Raw genomic sequence first — 21,799 nt, 5'->3', positions numbered from 1 at the left:
ACGCAGCACCTGACATGCTGGAAGAGAACAGTAAGGTCACTGAATGAATGAATCAACGTCTGTATAAATTTTCTCAGTGCATTTTCTCTCCAAGAGATAGTAAGTTCTTTGAAGAAAGAAACTAGGATTATTTTAATATGATCCTAAGATATCTAGATGATTTGGTTGATGAGAACAAAATAAACTAAGGGCCTAGACAAGGGTTCCAAGATAATTCAATGGAAGAAAATTAGTGCTTTCCAAAAAATGATTTTAGGACAATGGGTATCTACATGCAGAAGAATTAAACTTGTCTCTTACCTTAAACTTTATATAAAAATTAACTCCAAAGAATTATAGATTTAGCCATAAGAAGCAGTAGTGTAAAACTCCTAGGAGCCAACACAGGAGGAAGTCTTTGTGACCTTGGGTTAGGTGAAGGTTTCTTAGCAGTGGTATCAAAGGAACACACAAGAAAAGAAAAGTGGATAAAATAGACTTCACCAAAATGAAAAACTCTGATACTTCAAAGGACGTAATTGAGAACACAAAATGACAACCTACAGAGTGGAAGAAAATGTATATGTACCCTACATCATAAGCTGTGTGCATCAAGGATGCATCGAGCACCAACTGGGCAAGGTGACATACATCTGTCATCCTAGCACTCTGGGAGACTGAGACAATTCTTAAAATAAGACAGCCCAATTGGCAAATGGGCAGCAATGTTAGCACATTTCTTCAACAAGCCAGTGACAATATAAGAAGATGCTCAAGATTATTAGTAGTTATGGAACTAAAAACTATAGGGAGACACCACTTTACCTCCAGTATGATTAACTAAAATCAAAATAATGTGTTTGCAAGGATTGTAAAGAAAATAGAGCCCTTATCCAGCCCATTGCTGGTGAGATTGGAAATTTCACAGCCACTTGGGACGACAGTCTGGCGGTGCCTGAAGGAATGAAATGGAGTTCCCGTCCGCTCCTGTCATCTTGTTCTGGGCAGGCATCCAAAACAAAGGAAAGGAAGTATTCATATGCAAACATATGCATGGATGTTCATAGCAGCACTGTAATAGAAACAACTCAAAGGTCCACAACTGAGGAATGATGAACCACATGTGGTACATCCATTCAGTGGAAGCCTACGTGGCAGTGGAAGGGAACGAGGTACTCACACATGCTACAGCATGAGCGAACCTTCCCAAACAGGCTGTGCTCAAAGGCTCCTGCTGTGCTCCTGCTGTGTCGTCTGCTTGTATTTATGTGGTGTCCAGAGCAAGCAGATCTACAGACACAGAAAGCAGTCCGGGGCTTCCCGGAGCTGCGACAAGGGCAGCAGGTGGAGCGACTGCTAATGGATGTGGAATTTCGTTTGGGAGTGAAGGAAATATTTTGGAATCCAATGCTTGTGATTGGCTGCAGGCCTGTGAACAGGCCAAGGAGCTGTAAACCCAAGAAGGGTGAATTTTATGATATGTGAGCTGTGCAGAGCTGATGGGGCCAATAACGCCCAGTGGCTGGACTCTCTTACACGATGCTAGCCCACGAGGGCACGCTTGTTAGGCGGCCTCTGTCTTCCCCCCTCTCGCTAGCATTCCATGGCATCTTACTTACGTCTTGACTCAGGAGATGTTTTTCTTTCTTTTCTAACAACAATAAAAACTAGTCCGTCTTTCTTCAACCTAGAACAAAGTTGTTTTAATGAAAAGGCCAAAGGGTATCCCAAGGCTTGGAAATCCATGAGCAAGTTGCGATCACACCCACTAAGTTCCTGGTGCTCCCTGCTTCAGAAGCAGAAAAAATAAATAAAGCCCAGCAGCCCACGCAGCGAAAGGGAAGTTTCACTTTTATGTTTTGGAACGATGTCTGAATGTGCTCACAATTTCTTCTCTTTACGGATAATGATAAAATTGCCCAAAGCCTACACCAGCGGCACTCTAATGAGGCCCGATTGGGATTCGCTTCTCTTGGAGGCGAACTAAGACCTGTGAGACCCTCTGCCGCTGCAAGCACCGCACCGCGGCACACACGCCCTCAACATCCAGTTCAGCTGCAGTGAGTCTGGGCTGGAGAACTGAGCGGGGAGTTGAAATCCACAGAATAAAATGTCCCTGTGCTGAGGACAGGGTCACTTTTCCTGCCCATTGCTGCTTCTCCAGGGACACAGAGAGAGGCGCAGGTTGGTGGCACAGGTGACCCTGAGGGACAGGAAGCCCAAGAGGGGCTCCTTCCATCGCATCCAGGCCCTGGCCCCCACACCTCTTCCCAGATGAAGGCCTTACACGCCTCTGTGGGACACGCTACAGTGCTTTCTGGCTGCATCTCACTTCCCAGGATGGACCAGGCCACCGTCAGGAAACCTGGGCCCCCAGAAGCAGCAGCTCCCAGCGGTCTATTGTTCAGTGGCCTCTTGCGCTTACTCTTCCAGATGCAGATGGAGTAAGTCATGGGCAGAGGCAATGTCTCTGTGGCTAGCTTGAGGAAATCTTCCATTACAGGGCCCTCCCTGCAAGCACCCGGGGTGAGTGGCTTGCACTGCAGTCTCCCCTTTCACACTGTTCAACAAGCTGCTGGGTTTCCAGACCCCAGACTGCAGTGCATCTGCTTCTGGGCATGACCAGCTCCCCGCCCTTGTTCCTGGGTGAGAAGCTAGTGTTTCATCCCCCCTAAGGAAAGCCAACCTACCCCCGCAGGAGGGCAGCTACAGGCTCTGCAAACGAAGAACCAAAGGGTTACTTGTGTTACTGGGGATTGAACCCAGGGCCTTTGTACCGAGCTACATGTCCAGTCCTGTTTATTTATTTTGAGATGGGTAAGTTGTTTAACCTCAGTTTGTTCCTCAGTAAAATGGGAATAATAGTCTCTGTCATGGGACATGGGGTAAGGTAGGCGAGATGATAGATCCAATGCTTTTAGGATACAGACAGAGGGCCAGTGACTGCTCAGAAACAGTAGCTGTTTGTGTCATTTAAGCCACCAAATATCAAAGGCCAACAAAGTGACACACCAAACACCCAGTTAGATAAAACCTCATTGTCACATAATGGCACCATTTGTCCCAGTTGAAGCATTTTCCTAAAACAGCCTCTACAACAAAAGAACAGGAAACCCACCAAACAAAACCCCATTTCACTGATTATATAGGTCTCAGCACCAAACTGTGAGGGCTCACTTGTAGAGGCCGTGAAGTGACATCAGCACTGATCGGATCTACAAGGCTATCGACAAAATCTGCCTCTCTGAGTGACAGAGTTGAGGTTTGGGGTCAGGGTTCTAGAAATTTCTCTGTACTAAAAGGAAATGCTTTTGAACGTTACTTAGCAGAGGCAACAAAGCATGTCCGTTCTTGCCACTTGTCACTGAAGACACAAGTGCAACCCTGCCCCCTCATTTTGGGGTGCTGCTTCTCTTGAAAACAAACACACAAGCCACCACCATGGATGTGGGCTTGTTTTGCATCTCCAGAAAGCAATCTATGAAATCTGTCAGTGCATTTCCTGTAGGCATGTTTTGAAGAAATGCCCTCCTGCACCATCCACGGGCCTGCGAGGGTGCTTGCGTGCAGAGCGATTCCTAGATGAAAGTATAAGGCATCTGTTAGCCTCCTCAGATGGTGAGATTGTTTGCCTCTAACCACATCATAGTTCAGCCTTTGGTTTCCAGGAATATTGAAGCTTCCACTAACTCCTAGCTGTCAGGAGGCCAGTCGGTTTATGCCTGTGTACTCCACACCCAGTTCTCTACCTGGCAGTGGCCTGACAGCTTTCTGTTCATTTTAACTTATCTGTGGCCTCAATAAAAATGCCTTCGATGGGACAACCCCATTGCCATCTCCGTGCGGCACAGTTCATTGACTCTCAACAAGTGTGTTTGACTCAGTCAATGTTTTGTGAGCAGCGTTGGGTTGTGGGTCTGTTGCAGAACAGCACACAACAGAAGGGAAGAGAAAAATACAAGCGAAACAAAACTAAACAATGGCCTGGTTTTTATCCTTCGTGAAACTATGGTACAAAAAGATTAAGTAGGAAACCAGAGATACAAAAATCTGCCGACAGAGTTGACTACGTTTCCTTGTTTCTTAGTGTCCGTTTCTTCCACTGGGAGGCACCTACTGGTGAGCTGGAGGGAGGGGAAAAGCCGAGAGGAAGGAATACAAAAGAATTCAGCTGAAATATGCATAGATATCAACTCCCTGAAAAGGCTGTAGCCATTATGTACTACAAACATAGACTCATAAGATAATGAACAAAGAAGTCCTTGAACGAAATGCTGCCATGTGCCTTCTGGGCAGCCCTTGGCCTCCACCTCCCACCCCTGTTCTAAGCCCCAGGACGTCTCCTCTTCTGGACCTGGAAGGGTTTCTCCACCTCTGGAGAAACAGTGGCCTGAGAAGCTCAGGTGAGGGTGTGAGCAACGCCAGGCACGGCCTCCGGCCTCAGTGTCTGGGCTGCCGGGCAGCTCCTGGGGGCGCCATGACCTGTCTTTCTGCTCGGACCCCATGGCCTTCTGAGCCTCTTTCCTCCCTCTGATCCTGAGTCTGAGGAGGCCTTCCTACCACAGTGGCAGTGGCCCACGTGACGTCCCTCTCCAGGCCAGGCCACAGGCCACAGGCACCCAGGGCCCAGGCTGCCCCACACTCACTCAACATTGGAACTCCCTGCAAATCCACCATGCCACAAGGGGTGCAACCACCAAAGCAGCCAAGCTCAATGTGGCCACTTAGGAAAGCAGCTGGGGCTTGGGTCCGGGGCTGGCCTCTCCAGCTGAGACTCAAAGAACACTTCACAATACAAAATGACCACTCTGCAGCAGCCTCTCATTTTCCATAAACCTCCAGGCTTTCTTTTTTAACCATCATCAATAAAAAACAAGGCGGGAGGGAGAGAAAGCGCTAGAAAAAGAATGACTCGTTTTCTGAACAACAGTTGCAATAAAAAGTGTCCCCGAGGCAGAGAGACGACTCAAGAAGGAAATAACACATGCAGGCAGGGGCCATTCAGCCGAGGACAAGGACGCTGGAAGCTCTCCGCAGAATGCTTCCCTTGATCACCACAGGACTGATGAGAAAGGAAGGTGATAAATCTGTTTATACACAAGAACCCATTCAATAATTCATTACAGTGTTGGCTCACAACAGAACTACTCCAAAGGGAATCTTTTCCTCCTCGTGGCCCACGCCCACACACCTGAGTGGTGGCTGTGCCTGGGGACACTATCTTCCCAGGCACATGTTCTGGAACATCCTTCCCCCCCCCATGATGTCTGGGCCAGGGCCCTTGGCCTTTCTCTTACCCACCAGTCAGCTCCTGTGTTTTCTCCCAGTCCTGGCTGGCAGATACTTGAAAGTCTGCTTTGGTTGTAGGCATTGCCATTAATTAGATATGGAAGTATTGTGTGTTTTTAGCCTCAAACAGAGCTTTGTCATCAGGGGCCACCATACGGCGACAATGTCTCTGAAGATAACCTGGCTTATTATAGCTGAGAGTAGGACATGCCTATAACCAGGATACAACTGCAACACTCAAGACAACCACCCAGCCCCCCAAAGAATTCTCTGGACTAGACCGTCCATAGTGCTGAGGTTGAAAGCCCTGGCACTGGGTTACTCTGTGTGGGGAGGCCAAAGGCCGGAAGTTGGAAGGCCACCAAGTCCCACGAATGGCAGAGCTGGGTGTGGGACCTCGGCAGCTGCTCCTACTGTGTGTATGTTGGAAGAACTTTCTTTAGCTTAGAGATAGAACAGGAAGCCCTGGAAGGACACACACTGAAGTGTAATCTGTGATCATCGCTGCATGTAGTGTGACGACACTGATTTTTCTTCTTGGCTTGGATATGTCTGATCTGGATTTATTTTTTTATTTTTTATTGTTATTTTTTTTCCTGTATTTTAGGGAAGGGTCTACAGGGTGTTCAGGGTCTCACTACTAGATCAGACTCCTAGTGATTCTCCTGTTTACAGCCTCCCAAGAGCTAGGATTACAGGTGTGTACCACCCTGCCCAGTCTCAATTGTGTCTCAGTGTGCCCCGGGGGCAAGGCTGGCATAGCAAGCCCGGGGTTTGAATTCCTGGCCCCTGCACCTACTTGTAGCACTTTAATCCACTGAGGTGTTTGGCCGGCCCTGGATTTAGTTTTTAATTTCCTAACAAACATTTGCTGTCATACAAGAAGAAAGGAGAAATGATTCTAATTTTTGAAAAATGACATCAAGCAAAAAATTGGCTTGCCTGATTGAAACTTACTGCCAAAAGAACATGGTGACACTGCAGTACAGCAGGATGTGGCAGCGAGAGGTGGGTAAGAGACACTCCCAGAACCGAACAGACAACCTGAGTTTGTGGCCTTTGAAAACGTTCTACCACTGACTTGCTAATAATTCTATTTGAAATTTAGAATGAATGAAAGAAAGAATGTTAAAGATTTATGTCCCCAAATACAAAACATCCTTTATAATAATGAAACACCAGAAATGATCTAACTACCTAAAAATATGATTAGTTTAACAAATTTTAGTTTGGCTTAGATCAGAGAGACAGATTATATTAAAAAGCATCAATCTAGGGCCTGGGGCATAGTTCAGCAGTACAGCACTTGCCTAGTATGTGCAAGGCCCTGGCTTTGATCTCAAGCCCTCCAAAATAAAAATAATCACACACACACACACACACACACACACACACACACACACTGCAAGTTATGGAATAGTATTTAGCTGTTAAAAATGTATTGATAACCACATCATTATTTCAACATTGGTTTCCCTGTTCAGTTGAAGCCCTCGAGTTCAGGGTTTTTCCTTTTCCATTCCCATTGCAGCCCTGATATCTGAAGCCCTCTGCAGCTAGTAGTAAGTGTGTCATAATTATCCAACAGCTAAGATGACTGCGGTTTCAAGCAATGCAATTATCAAGGTCAGACACTGAGCGTCTGGTGTATAATTCAGATTCTCTACCAAGCCCATGCTATGTTTTTTTTTTTTTAATTTTATTTATATGTGTGTGTGTGTGTGTGTGTGTGTGTGTGTGTGGCCAGCTCAGCCCACCAGGGGGCGGGGCTGGCTGGCATGTGGTGCTGGGGTATTGAACCGCGGTCCCTGGGCTTTGCTGAGCTTGTTCTAAGTAGGTGCTTTAGACCACTGAGCCATCTCACCAGCCCTCATGCTATGTTGATAAAGAGGAAACAGACCAATTACTTTGCTGCTGCGTAAAAAGTTAAACAACATAGTAGAATTTAAGACAGTAAGACAGAAAAAAAAAGGCATGCGGTGCAGAAGGGTGCAGAGAAGGGTGGGCCGAATCTAGGAAGCCTACCCATGATGCAGCTGAGGGACATAGTGACACAGCCACTATGGATTCAAGCTACAGGGTCACACGTGACTGCGCCCTGCCAGCAGCACTTCCCCGAGGGACCTGACTGCTTCTTTCGGCCTTCGTCCCTGTGTTCGGCTTTCCCCACTCATAACACCAACAACCGCCACCCAGGGCCGCACATCTCCAGGTTCACGGGTCCGGAGGCTCTGGTGGCCGCCACAGCCTCGGTGGCATTGTGACAGCCCTGGAGGCTGGGTGTGCTTTTCAACTGGCTGTGTCTGCGGCTGACAAATGGAATAAAAGAGCTGTGCTGTGCTGCTCAAAATAGAACAGAAAAAAAGTATCCCAAAGAGAGGGGGGAGGAGAAGAAAACGAGGCGGACGTGAGAGGCTGGGCGCTAGAGCAGCGGGAAAGACCAGCGCTGGCCTGGACTGGGAATGCGAGTCGGGTGCCTTTGTGGGCTTTTCTTTCTTTTTCACACATGCTTCTTCAGGACTACATCCCTGAAACATGTCATCCATCCCTTTCCTGGAATGGTTGGATTCTTACGTCACCTAGGGGAAAAACAAGAAAGCTCAGTGATTGTCTACATTTGCCTACTGATGGTCATGAGCCAACCTCAAAATATAAAACCACATGTGCGTACGTAGTAATTATAAAAGCGTCAGTGGAAAGAGAAGGGAAAGGAAGGGAAGGGAAAGGAAGGAAAGAAGAGGAGATGGTGGAGAGAAAGAGAGAGGGAGAGAGAGACAGACAGACAGAGACAGAGAGACAGAGTGACAGAGACAGCCTGAAGACAGGGGAGACCCAGCCAGGACTGTCAGGGGACAGAGCTGGCACTCACTGGAGTGACTTGGGGTTCATAGGAGCTGTCAAGGACCCTTAGCCCAAACTCATTCTCTTTTGCTTGCTTCATCTCCCCCAAACTTTGAGAAATAGTGTATCTTTTATAACCAGACAAAAAGCCTTTTCAGCTTCTAACTAAAGACAGAACACAAGAAGCAAAAGGCCTCCCAGAGAGCAGGTGAGTCATGGATGTCTCATGGTTTGGGATGAAGATTTTAGGGACATGGGGGAAGAGTAACTGGGAACCTAAGGGTGACCTGAAGGTGAGAGTCCGAGAGGGGACAAAAGGCCGCAGAAGCAAATGTTTTCCATCTCTTAAAAAGCAGCCACCCCCATTTGACTCCAGGGAATGCGTGCATTAGGGTAGTGGGTTAGAGGCAGTGATGTGTGCTTCCACTCGCTGTGCAGTGAGCAGTCGGGGCGGCTTTCTCTGTCCCGTGTCTGGGCTGGGCTGTGAGGCTTTGACTGCTAGAGTAGCGGAAGTGACACTGTGGCCCTTTGGGGAGAGCTTCTGCGAGGACTGGCAGTCCCCACAATGTTGCAGGGAGCCCTGAGGCCCCTGGTCAGAAGCCCTAGCACTTTGGGGTCCCCCACAGAAATGACTTGACAATCCACAAAGCGGGAGGGCCCAGTTGAGCCTCAGACATCCACCTGTCGCCTTCAAGTCCCCAGACACATGAGGAGCGCTCTTTTGGGTCCTTTAGACCAAGCCTGGCGGCAGCTGAGCACCCACAAACTGCAACAATGGACGGCGCAGCACAGAAGAGCTGCTCGGCCTGGCCTTGCCAGAGTTCCTACCCATAAACCCCACGGAGTACACTAGAGCAGTTGTCCTGTTAGCTATGGAGCTTTAGAGCAGCACGCTTAGTGACAGATACCGGCAAGAGGTCCACGGCATCCATCTACCTTCAATGACGGCTTTGTCTCAGAAACCCACGCATGTCCCCAGGGGTGGACGCAGATGCCACACAGGGGTGGCCGAGCTACAGCACGCGTGCCAGAGTGGGCCATTTAACATCACTAGTGAGAGCGACGGAACACAGTCTGCCCTCGATGGGGCACAGCGCCGTGCAAACGCTGGCTGCCCCGGCTGACGCGCTAGGGTGGCCGCTTGCCCAGCAGTGGCACTCTGGCAAAGCGATCGCCTCTTTGGCCTCAGCTTCCACATCTGTGAGTCAGGGACACCAGCAGCTGTCTCTGAGGTAGTTAAAGCAGAGGACAGCGCCTGGGCCCGGTGGGGGCCTCCTCCTCTGGTCTCCTCTGGCCACCCGGGACCCCCCCCCCCACTCCCATTAGGTTCTGCTGCCTTCACCCCACATTTTCCCAGGGAATCAGTGCCCGCTGTTGGTCTTGTCTACGTCTCAGCCATCGCCGGGGCAGAACTTCAGCAAGGGCCAGTTAAAAGAAACCTATCTGGAATTCCAATGGTCCTTAACGTGAAGGAGACGAGTGTGGATTGAGCTTCCCCAGGAGAACAGCCGGCGCTGTCCTACATGCAGCAGGGCGGCACCACTCTCCTGCACAGTAGCTGCCCCACGGGGCAGGGAAGGCAAGGGTAGGCCGGCAGGGGCTGGTGTTTGTGGTCTCTAGTTTTCAGGCCTGGCTACTTTCTGGTTAGGTTTTATTTTCTGGGCAAGCGGGTCAGTCTTGAAGGCTACACACAGCAGCCTCTTTGCCTACAGCCAAGCAGAAATACCCCCACAAGAGAGTCAAGCGCCATCCAGGTCCCTGTGGAGCCGTCCCTGCTCTTCACAGGTGAGGCTCCTTACAGAGCCGGCCTGCCAAGGGCTGCTACGTTCTCGATTCCTCCTGCAAAATGTTTCTACCCGTTTACTTCACCAGTAAAGACAGCTTTGCTCCCACCCGACGGGGCCTCGGCAGTAGGGAAAAAGCAGCTTTCTTGTTTCTACTATGTGGAGGACGAGCAATTAAAACTGTCCAAGAACAACTTAAGATGTTACTACAATTACTATGCTTTTACACCATCTTCGCAGTGAGGATGTTTTATAGCTGCTGCTCCTTCCTAGACACCGCCCAGGTCTCTTTCCAAAATGGTTTCATGCACCTGCCGAGGTCTGTGGTGTGAGCTCTCAATCCCTGATGTTTGCAGAGACCAGAGGAGGTTCCTGGTTACTGCAGTGAAACCTAACAGCTCGCTAGGACGTGGTCATCCGGAACTGTCTCCTGCCCTTGGGCTCTGAGATTATCTTTCTCAATAGGTTTTCTGGCTTCTGGAAGTGATTTGTTCTGCACGAGATTCCTACAAATGAAAACCAAGGCAGGTCAGAAGAAAGCTCACTTCTGTCTCTCTCTCTCTCTCTCTCTCGAGAGAGAGAGAGAGAGAGAGAGAGAGAAGGAGGAGGAAGAGGAACAGGAAGAAGGAGGACACACATGTACACAGTCACACCCCAATGTACACCTGTGCACACACACAGCCCAGAAGGCTTTCAGGGTAAGCAGGTTGTTGTCATTTTTTCTCCATGGAATGAAAGCAAAGCCAGCAGCCTCTGGTCCTCCCTGCACGTGGCATTTCTGGGCACCATGTGGCCACCAGCGGCTGCCTGAGGGGGTGTAGGGTGCGGGAGGGGCATCTTGGGTGTGCAGGGAGCCCCAAGAACTCCGAGATGCCCCCATGACCAGAGATGCTACAGGGTGGGAGGAACCTGCAGAGGCCTCTCCTGACCCTCTGAGCCACCCTGCCCCATGACCCGGGTTAGGGCTACCTCTTGCGCCTCACAAGTGTCCCAGTGGTTTTCCCCACTGTCCTGGGGAACAGACCCGAATCGGAAAACCATACAACTTCCACCCTGTCCGTTTCACCTCTGCCCATCCATGGCACTGAATTTATACCCACTTAGTCTCTGTGTACGGATCACATGCAGGGCCCAAAGGGCGCCACTCCTGGCCATGACAGTGGCCACACATTACCTGATGGCTGTAAAAATGCCTTAAAAGTATAAGAAGATTATTTCTAAAATCTGGGAATGACTTATACAAACAGACCTAAAGTGGCATCAGATTATTTTCCAATTTTGAAAACAGAAGAAACTGTATTTCGCACCTGTAGAATGTTCTGGAAGGTTCCTGACTCAAGGCCTACAGGGACCCCCAGCACATTAGACTTTCTGCGCTAAGTGTTCCATCCTTCACTTGACTACCTCACACTTGCTCGTCTTCCTGCACAAAATCAGGCTTTGCTTCCAGTGCCTGGACGGGACCGCCAAGGGACACCCCCTTCCCTCCTGACACTTGTTTTATACGTGGGGAAACTGAGGACTCAGAGAGTTTTCTCACAGTCAGCAGGAAGGAGTGGCGTGTTTTTGAGATGTCTCCAGTACTCCAGCCCGAGCCAGCTGCCCTCAGGGTGTGAGATCCAGCTCTTACGTGAGGGCGACATCGCAAGCTGCCCCTCCACCCGGGTACATCACAGTCCCCACAACCCAGCTTTGCTCTTGTCCTAGAGGCGCCACCGTGGAGCCCAAGCACAGGAGCTGTGGGGTGCATGGCTTGGGGAGGCCTGTGCATGTACGTGGTCCGGGTGTCCACGCGTGGTCCGGGTGTCCACGCGTGGTCTGGGTGTCCACGTCTGGTCAGGGTGTCCACACCACTCCCCGTGCTCTGGGGCCACCTCCTGGAGACCCCTGGAGCAGCCGTGGTGAGGTGTGGCTGGGGCCATCCGTGCCATTTTCGTGGTGCCGGGATGTTGGGCAAGGAAATCTTTGGTACTGCAGTAATCCTGGATTATAAATAATTTAGCATATTTCTTTGTAAACTGCAGTCCAGAATCCTTGCAAATAAGAAAAGGATTAACTTTTTAGAAGTCCTGGCTCTTGAGACTTCAAGTTCAAGGCAGAACAATGCCTGCCGTGGTAATTTCATCTATTTTAAGAGCACAAAACCACACCAAGTTGAAACCAGAGCAGAAGATACTAATGCGGCGCTCTTTCTGAAGTGCCCAATAGTGGGGAGAGAAAGCGTTCAAAGGGAATTAAGTAGACAGAGAAAGCTCCCTGTTCATGTCCAAATCACAAGGAGGCAGCTGAATAGGATCCACAGTTCTCCCTGGGAAGGACCCACACCACAGCTCGTGTTCAAAAACAGGGGGGCGATGTCTCGGGAAGATCAAGGGCCTCGAATTCTGCTGTTAGAACCAGCTGCCTGCCCATTAGAGGCTCAAAAGGACCCTCCGCCACGAGAGCCGTTTGACCCTGGAAAGGGGCCCATTTTCTTTTTCTCACTGGCCCCAAGCTTATTGGGAGGAAATGGTCATTGTGTAATACCTCCTCAGCAGCTTCGATGCAGGCTCCACAGATGGGGTGTGTGTTGCTCACAGGTGCGGGTGCATACATGCATGCACATGTATGTGCGCACATGTGCGTGCACACAGTGGGAAGGCGCACACCCTAATCAGAGACAGAGAAGTGGCAAATGAGCGACAGCAAAGAAGAAGAGTGACCCAGGCAGAAGCAGAGAGGTGCACGCTCTGGGGCTGTCAGTCTGCCAAGAAGCCCCAGGGCAGGTGGCAAAAATCATGAGGAGTGGCTCAAGGCAGTCCTACCCCCGCCTCTAGGTTCATCTTCTGCTACTTCCCACCAGGCAGAATAAATCCATCAGGCAAAGATTCTGCATCTGACTTCTTACCTTTCTTCGCCCTGAATTCTGTGTTCAGTCTTTCTCTCTTCTCAGAATTTCCCCTCACCTGCCTCCACTTCCCTCCTGGCCACCTCTTCTGGAAGCCTTCTCCATCACTACCCTGAGGCTGAGGACAGCACCGCTCCTGTGTGCTCTGGCCATTTCCTGCGAATTCCCAACCTCCCCAGTGGCAAAGAAGTTCCACATCAGAGGGGTCTGGAACCTTGGGGGGTGGGTCCTGGCCACGTAGGTCCTGCGCTGAGAATGACTCTGGGGCCCTAGCAGGAGCTGGAAGGAGTGGTGTGCGCAGCTAAGGAGGCCAGCTGCTTGGCACTGTGGCCCCTAGCTCGGCTGACCAAGACACTGTCTCCATGAGACAGTCCACAGAAGATGAGGTCGAGTAGCCTCCCCAAGGTTACAAAGATCACTACCAGCAAAAGTAGCACAGGAGTTCCACCAGGTCCTGTGATTCCTCAGCCAATTCAGGCTTTAAATAAGATTCCCACAGGTTCTAAATCTGGAATACTGAAACTCCTAACATATCCACAGCTTTTTCTAGGGGAGGGGTAATTTTACAGTGGCATGACCACTCTGTGTGGAATCCACTCACCTGAGCCTCTGTGTCTTACCTTTTCCACTGCTAACCCTCCCAAAGTCCCTGTCACTAGACTTCTCGCTGTTAGCAGTGCCAATTCTGCCACCCAAGTTACAGTGAAGCATTGCGGGCCGACTCTCTCAATATGACAAATACGTAATCAAAACGGACGTGTCATCCTCTGTCTCCGGGAAGAGCAGCGCAGGAAGTGGAAGCCGCTGTTCCCAATTTCATCTTTCACTCCTTGCCTTGGAAGGCGAAACTCCTCTGAGAGAGGAATCTGCTTACAACGGCTCCGTAAGATAAACTCTGTCCCTGTCTTGCGGTGGAAGGAATTTTCCAGTGGGTTCCAGTTTCAGGTGACAAGGCAGAAGGGAAGGAAAGCTGGCCTCCTCCCAGCATGACAAGGAGAGGTCACACGACCCTCGTGTACATTTAGCTGCAACAGCCCATGGGAGACCACACCGTGCTTGCCTGAATTGAGTGGAGGAACACAAAGCACGTGTCTGCCCTTGTCTCCCAGGGGCGCTACTCGTTCGAGGAGCTGGGATGAATTCCTGTGGCAGAGGCTTGCAGTGGGCCGCACAGCCCTTCAGATTCAGCTCTGAGAGTCGCCCAGGTGCTTCCGTCGCGTACTGACGTCTAGTCACAACCTCCTCAGGTTAACCCAGCACATGGCTCTGCCCCAAGGAGTGAGGAGACAAGTGGAGCTGATGTTGGGGTCCTTCCTGGCTGCTGCTGCCACTCACTGGCCACGAGCTGCCACGCCCTCCATCTTGCCTCAGTCGCTTTCTTGCAGCTCGCTTTCTTCAGGGGCCAAAGACGGAGAGAACGGGGCTGGTAGGCGAACCCTGGCTTTCTGAGGGAACCAGGCATTTAACGTCTGCATCTGGAGCTTCCCGGAGGGTTTCCTGGAGATTTGCTCCCTGCTCCGCCCTGTCTGCCGTCTTTGAGCAACCGCCTTCCCTCCCCACAAAATCAAACCAGCTAATTTCTAAGAGGCTCAAAAGAGCAGATTCCTCTGCTCTCTCTGAGAGAAGAGGGTAGATGAAGACAGAGCCCGTGGGTGGCAGAGCCTATAGGGGACCAACTCCACAGACGAGGGAAGTCAGACAGGAGCAGGGATCCCAGGAGCAGGGATTTTCATGCTGAGAGGACATGAGTGCTTGGCTGACACAGCCTCCTCTAGTTGCTAAATAAAGGAATTAAAAGTACAGAATGTTAAGGGACCCGCCTGAGGGCATTACCTGTGAAGAGGGCACTGAACCCCCAATCCAGGGGGATCGAGGTCCAGGTTCCTGTACTCCTTGCCATGTGGCCTTCTGAACAAGAACTTGTCCACGTCACCCCCAAGATGCCACCCACAATGCTCCTCTCCTCCTGTCCTCACGGTGGCTGCCCGCCCCGCCCCAAGTCATGCGGGCACACAGAGTTCTTCTTGGGGTGCCACCTCTTAGCTGGCATTTAGTAGGAAGCTGGCAAAACCATTTCAGTGGTCTTTTAAGATTTCTTTTCTCGGCAATGCTAGAGAGTGAACCTAGGGCCTCGTGCATGCTAGGCAAGGGCTCTCCCACTGGGCTATGCGCCCGTATTTTGACTCAGCAGTTCTCTGACCAGAGGATTAGACCAAGAGCACACAGCTTTCCAAAATGCCTGCCCAATAGTTTTCAGCGAGCTATGTTGGTGCTGGCCTGGAATTTTGTACCCTTTTGTACAGTGTCAGCAGCCTCACCCACCATGCCCTAAGGATGAACTGGCACGGTTTACTGAAATGAAGAAGAAGACAAGAAACTGGGCAAAATCATAAATTAGGACCTGAAACCTAACCATGCAGGTGAAGCTTTTGAAGTCATAAATGAAGGTGGGTGTGGAGTCCCACAGCCGGGATTTGGCTGGATGTGCGTCAGTGCCTGTCCTGGGAGATGGGGGTGGGCGTGAGCGCTGCGCTGGCAGCCGGAGGCCTGGCCCCCGGTGGAGGCTCCAGGAGGCAGAAGGCAGGGCCCTGTCCTAGGCTCAGCACTCCTGGGCCCAGGGCCTGGAAATCAGAATTTCCACCAAGTCCCTGGGTGGAGCAGATAGTGAGGCCTGGGGACTGAGCTTTGACAACCATTGAGCAGGAATGATACTTTGAAGCCTTTGCTGGTGTGGAACTTCACAAAAATGTGGGGGACAGGATGTGCACTGGAATTTTTAAAACTCTTCCCAGGCACGGCAGACAGGGCAAGAAGTAAAGTTGCTCAGATGTAGCCAGGTGGGGTGGCACACATCTGCAATCCCTGCACCCAGGGAGGCTGAGGCAGGAGGGTCACAGATTCTAGCCCAGCCTCAGCAACTTAGTGGCTTAGTGAGACCTAATTTAAAAATAAAAAGTAAAAATATAGGCAGGGCATGTAGCTCAAGGTGAAGGCACTAGGTTCAATCCCAGCAGTGGAAAAAAGAAGAATAAAATCCACCCAGATGAGAGGGCCCCTCATCACAGTGGCCAGTGGTCCCTTTAACAGGGAGGTGTGTAGCACAGGGCAGCCACCAGCTACCTCAGGAAGGACCACGCCTCCCTGAGCAGAAGCACATCCAGCATGGCGCCAGCCTGGTCCCCTCACTCATTCTTTAGGCAGGAGAAAGTGCCTTCATGCGGAGAAAGCGTGGAGTAAATAGAAAGGAGGGCTGGCTTTCCAGGCTCCAGTCAAAGAATGTGCTGAGGAAGTCACTTGACACGCGAAATGAAATCCAGGTCCTCGATGCCCTGGGGCGAGAGAAGGAGGGGAGGATCCAAGGAACCCCGAAGGCTCCTGAATTTCTACGGCACAGGGTTCCGATTGGAGTCGTCTGCTATTTTGGAACATACATGAAGCTCATTAACTGGCAAATGTTTTTTTTAAAAAGACAACGTGGAAGAAGCTGCGGCAGGACAAATCAGTAATTGCTTCTTTAGCGCAAACCAAAGCTACTGAGAAAATCTCCTATAAAGGCTCTGTCAAAACAAGTCACTTAAGGATTAGTGAGAGCTAAATCCTCCGTCAGAAAGATTTTTCTCCACAGTCGTAAATGGGTTTTAGTATCGGAAAATCTTAGAAAATACACTTCTGTTGCTTCCACCCCTCCGCCCCCCCCCCCAACGGCTCTTTCAGCAGCGTGGCATCTTGTGGGAGCACAGTGTTTCCTTAGGCCGGGACTTTTTCTTGAACAAAATGAAACAGAAGAAGCTATCATTCACAGCAGAGTCAGTGGCTGGAAATAAATCACCCAGGCACCGGGCGCGGGTTGTGGATCCAGTCTCCATGGCAAGTGTGGCCAAGGGCCGTCCTTTCGTCTCTACCATTCCTCTGATCCCCATTAACACACGGCTATGATAAATTAGGGGTCTTATTTCAGCTTGTAACTTCTTTCTGTTTTTGGTCTCTTTCCTTGAGATTTACCCGCTCGAGTTATCAATAGCTTCTGAATAAACTCCATCCTCAAAATGATTTAGGTGATTAATTTTTTTTTAATTAAGAAGAAAGCAAACATTGATACTGGGGAATGATTTCAGTGGCAGCCCTCTGAAGGACAGGCTTTAAGTCTATTGGTAGAAGGTTGCCTTATTATCCCTTAAAGAAGTCTCCATGGGGACCAGCTTCTGTTCCTGAGCTTTCTCCAGTTCCACTACTGGCTTAGAGAGGGGGTGTCTCTGTTCATGAAGTGGATGCACACAAAAGACCTCTTCCCACCATCTGGACCCCCAAGAGAGGATGACCTGCCCATTTTCCAGTGCTGGGGATTGAACCTAAGGCCTCATGCACGCTAGGCAGGCACTCTACCACTGGGCTACACTCCCGTATTTTAAGGGTGCTTCCCATTTTTGCCCAACACTTTTTCTGCGTCAGCACTAAAAGCGGACATCTCCTCAGCCTCATCAGAAGTCAACGGAAGCCCACCACTTACAGGACACTTCACCTACGGCTAAAGATTCACTTTATTCTGTAGTGTACAGACCGCATAGATAAATTCTCCATCTCCTCTCATAGCCCTTCAGAAACCTCCACTTTCAGGCACAAGCATTTCTCCTCCGATTGGCATGGCCAACTCGGGAACCAGGCCTGAGGCGGGTCGCAGCAAAGGCGGCCCCTTCCAAGCCTGATCCTGGGGAGTGATCAAGGTGCCAACCCCCGGGGCACATCCTCACAGTCTACCTCGCGCCTAACGTTTCACCACCAACAAATCCTTCCGACACTTGAGATCCAGGAATATGCATTTAATATTAAACTATTCTGAGAGGCAGCCCATTAAGTCTACTTAATTAGCAAGACTCTGGAGAATTGAGCAAGTCTTTTATTTTGGTTACAGAGCTGAGAGAATTGAGGTTTTGGATTAGACAGAGCTGGGCTGAAAACCACGGGTGGGCATCTCCTCGCACCGTGAACTCAGACAAGTCGCTCTCTAAGAGGCTCAGCTTCATCATTTATAAAAAGACTCCAATACTACTTGCTAGGGAGGCGAAAACTAAAAAGCAGGAAGTACCCCCCTACTGGGGGTGACACTTGGGTGGAGCTTGCACATGAAGACTTCCTTCTCCCTGGCTAGTGGCTAAGGTGAAAGCAGTCAGGATGGATTTTCATGCAAAGAACCCAAAGAGAGAGGGGGGACACCAGGTCCATTCAAAGCGGGTCCCTGTGGGCCACCAATATGGGTCTGTGTGTGCTGTTTGACAAACAGCAAGAGAAGGTTAGAGGGGAGGAAGCAATCACTGAAAGGACAGAGAAGACCCAAAGGAGCCAGAGAGAGCAACGTGGCGCCTGCCCACGCCTCTGCTGGTCACCCCGGCTACCACAGTTCTGTCAGGCTCACTCTAGATCTGCCCTCAGTTGACGACATATCGGGCCCTCCCGCTCCTTATCGCCAAATCGGCATCTCAAGATCTTGGGCTGTGGGGTTCATGAGTAATCCCAGTGTACCACAGAAATCTCCACTGCAGGAAAGAGCAAGCTAAACCCTTGCCTCAGATCCTTCTCTTGTACGGGGGATGGCGGCGGCAGTGGTGTATGAATCCTAAGTGAGTATGTGGAGGAAAGTCTGAACCAGCTTCTCGGTGACACATCCAGAGACCAAGACTATCTATTTTGGGGGTGAGAATAAAAGTTTCCATTGGTCTGATTACGGTTGCTTAGGGAGGAGCCCCGCCTGTGTTGTGGGGTGACTGGGTAGACAACACTGCAGCAGAACACAAATCTCTGACCCTTAAGTTGAGGCAGCTGAAATTCCAAATGGTCTGTGAGTCTTCTTTACGGGAGGTTCTCATGGAATTGCACTTTCATGGAAAATTTTGATGTCTGCCCGTAGATACTGCTTATGCAAGGAAGTTGCTAAGCTCCTTCTAGGACCGAGGTGCTCCTCATGGAGCTGTCAGGCTCATACCCGGGGCCGTTCCCTTCGATCTTCTGGAGCCTCCTGTGAAGCTTCCAGATCACGCACTGGGACACAACCCATGTGACCACAACGAAAAGAGGAAAACCTGGGAGAAGAAAAGGCCCCGCTGAGTTAGAAACAGGGAGCGATGCTTCCTCACCTCCTCTCCTCTTAATCCCAGAGGAATATAAACAACACACTCAGCTCTGGAGCAGAAGCCAAGAGAGTGGAAGGCTGAGGAAAGCTCTCGGTCTTCAGCACCCACTGTGCGCCGCGCGTCTCCCACACACGGCTCATGTAACTGACGATGTAAAAGCACAGTGATGCAGGATTACATCCTCTGTGTTACAGGCCAGGGACCAGAGGCCCCACGTGGTCCAGTGGCACCTCAGCAAGCCACGGCACCACGGCTGAGACCTCATTGCAATGACAAGAACTGGTCCAGCTGCGATAGTCCTTAGGCTCTGGGGCCTTCTGTTTGCCAGCGAAACAGGCTTATCGTTGGTAAGCGGCACAGGGGATGGTGTGAGCGACTCACTCCCCTTAGGGCTGCCGTGGGGACAGAGTAGAACGCTGCAGAAAACAGCCACGCTTTCTGGGTTTGCAGAAAAAAAGGAAAAAAAAGTTGGGGGTTGTGTATGAGGAGGAATGTAGGGCCTAGAACGTGCAAGGCAAGTGCTCTACCACTATGTGACAGCCCCAAAGCCTTCTCTCTGGTTTGCTTTGCAGGGAAACACCATGGCGAGGTGACACTAAGAGCAGGTGGTGCGAGTGACTGGGCAGGTTGCATCCAGCAGGTATTTCCAGGGAGCTTAGGTGGGGACAGAAAGGAGCGGGACAAGGATCGCCTGGGCTGAGAAGAGCTCATGGGGGATACTCCCCGGAAGGTCTGGGAAGCATGCCCCAGAGAGGACCAAGGCACACAGCTGATCTGCACCAGCCCAGGCTCAAGGAAGGAGCGAGGAGCAGCTCTGCTTTGCTAGTCTCACCGTGTTATCTGCAGCGCGCCGGACACCAGGTCCAGGATGACGTGAGCACATGAGCACGTGAGCACGCTGCACACACAGGATGCTTTCCAAACTCACGCTGTCCGGTCCTTCTTGAGGGCCTGCTAGTCAGGCCTCAGAGAAGCAAAAGCAGGTGCCACTTCCCGATCCCCAAACACAGAGCGCACAGAGCTCTGCCTTCAGCTCCCCATGTGCATCAGAGACAGATCATCACACGGACACCCGAAGTACGTGACCCAGCATGGACAGACGCAGGAGTGTCCCTGCTGTTATCTGATGGATTCACAGCCGTGGAGAGGACATGACCCGACTGCTAGGGTGACGGGAGGAGGAAGGGGAAACCCAGCGGGGTGAGCGGGGGAGAAGTCAGGGCCAGGAGGCAAGTCAGCCAGGCGGGAGCTTTCTGGGCAGCGGGGCCCAGCAGGTCCCAGCCACCCTCTCCCTGGCCGCCCTCCTCACTGCAGGCTGAGGGACAGCTGACTCCAGCGCTGGCCATCCAACAGCCGCCTCTCGCCGGGGTCAGCCCTTACAGCACGAGCAGCAAGCTCCCTTCCAAAACAGCTCCCCGCACTTCAACCTAAACAAACGACTAAGTAAACCCAGATTAAATAGAGCTTTATCAGGATGGAGTTGGAGTAATCTCTGAATCAACAACATCTAGAGAGTGTGTGTACGGAACATCCATTACACAAATGTCAGACCACAAAGTCAAACTCTTTTTTTTTTTGAGATGCTTTAAGGACTTTCTAAGCCAGCCCATACACAAGCCCAGAGGAGGCTCCCTTCTGCTGGCTTCTAGCCAAGATCCGGTTGCAAATTTTCTGCAGTATGATGTCCGTTGCTTGCTAGAGAGTGCGAGTTAGCATTTCCTCGTTGGTCTGAATAGGAACCTCCTTGTCTGAGCTGCTGTAGTGACTGGGCACTCAACTCGACGAGGAGACACCCTCACTCTCATGCACAGGCGCCCTTATTCTGCAATTCTTAGGGTGATTAGGTACTCGCTATGAAGTGCAGGTGTCACCTATTGTCAGTCAAGTCACAGGCTTCCATCACATGAACTGATTTGTTCCCATATTTGTGGAGAAAAGAGAGTACTAACATTTTTATTTGCATGTGAATTAGGTACACTCACAAGACCTCACCATAGCAAAGCAAACAACATGAAGTACGACCTGAGCACACACAAGTTCTTGGATTGCCCAGACCCTGCAAGGCAGGACCTTCTAGGTTCACATCAGCAGCCTCCGACTATGGTTCCACATCGCTGTCAGAACGGCCCGGGGTTCTGACAGCAAGAGGCTGAACGTGTCTGCGCCACACAGAACCAGGTCAGGTATGTGCCATGCGCTCCGACAGTGTGCGATTTGGAGCCAGTGTCTTATTTCAGAAACTGGCTTAGAATTTGGAAAATGGAGACCATTAGGCTCATGAACGTAGGCTCGTGCACGGCTATGAGAGCCCACGTGAGGCACGCGGCCCCGACAACCACTGCGTGTTTAGTGCCATTCCTGCGTTTTTCCCCTTAGGTAGGAAAGAAACTCATCCACCTCTGTGTGTGCGTGCGTGCATGCATGGGTGTGCATGTGTGTGCGTGTGTGCAGGTATGCATGGATGTGTGCATGCAATTCTTTACTGCCGATGCTATATACTATGCAGACATAAATACTTGTCTTTAATTCTACAACAGAGACAATTTACCTTTCTTCACTCCACAACTGAGGAATTGCCAAATAGTTCTGATTCAAACTATAAATAAAGAGCAAAATAACAGATAGGTAATGGGAAATGGAGAAGAGATGGGAGGGGAAGGGGGTGGAGAAAGGAATTGGGGTGTGTTGTGCCCATGGGCCATGCTACACAAGGGGTGTGGTCATTAGGTGCTGCACACAGGGACTGGGAGGGAGGAAAGAAGGAAGGGATGGAGGGAGGGAAGAAAGGAGGGGGAGAGGGAGGAGGGAAGGAGGAGGGAGGGAGGAGGAAGGAAAGGGAGAAAGGGAGGGAGGTAAGAAAGGAGGGGGCGGGAGGAGGGAGGGAGGAGGAAGCA

Source organism: Octodon degus, unplaced genomic scaffold (genome assembly GCF_000260255.1).
Source record: "Octodon degus isolate 3935 unplaced genomic scaffold, OctDeg1.0 scaffold00026, whole genome shotgun sequence".
NCBI lineage: Eukaryota > Metazoa > Chordata > Mammalia > Rodentia > Octodontidae > Octodon > Octodon degus.
The sequence above is the reverse complement of the archived record's forward strand: the minus strand, read 5'-3'. Positions refer to the sequence as shown.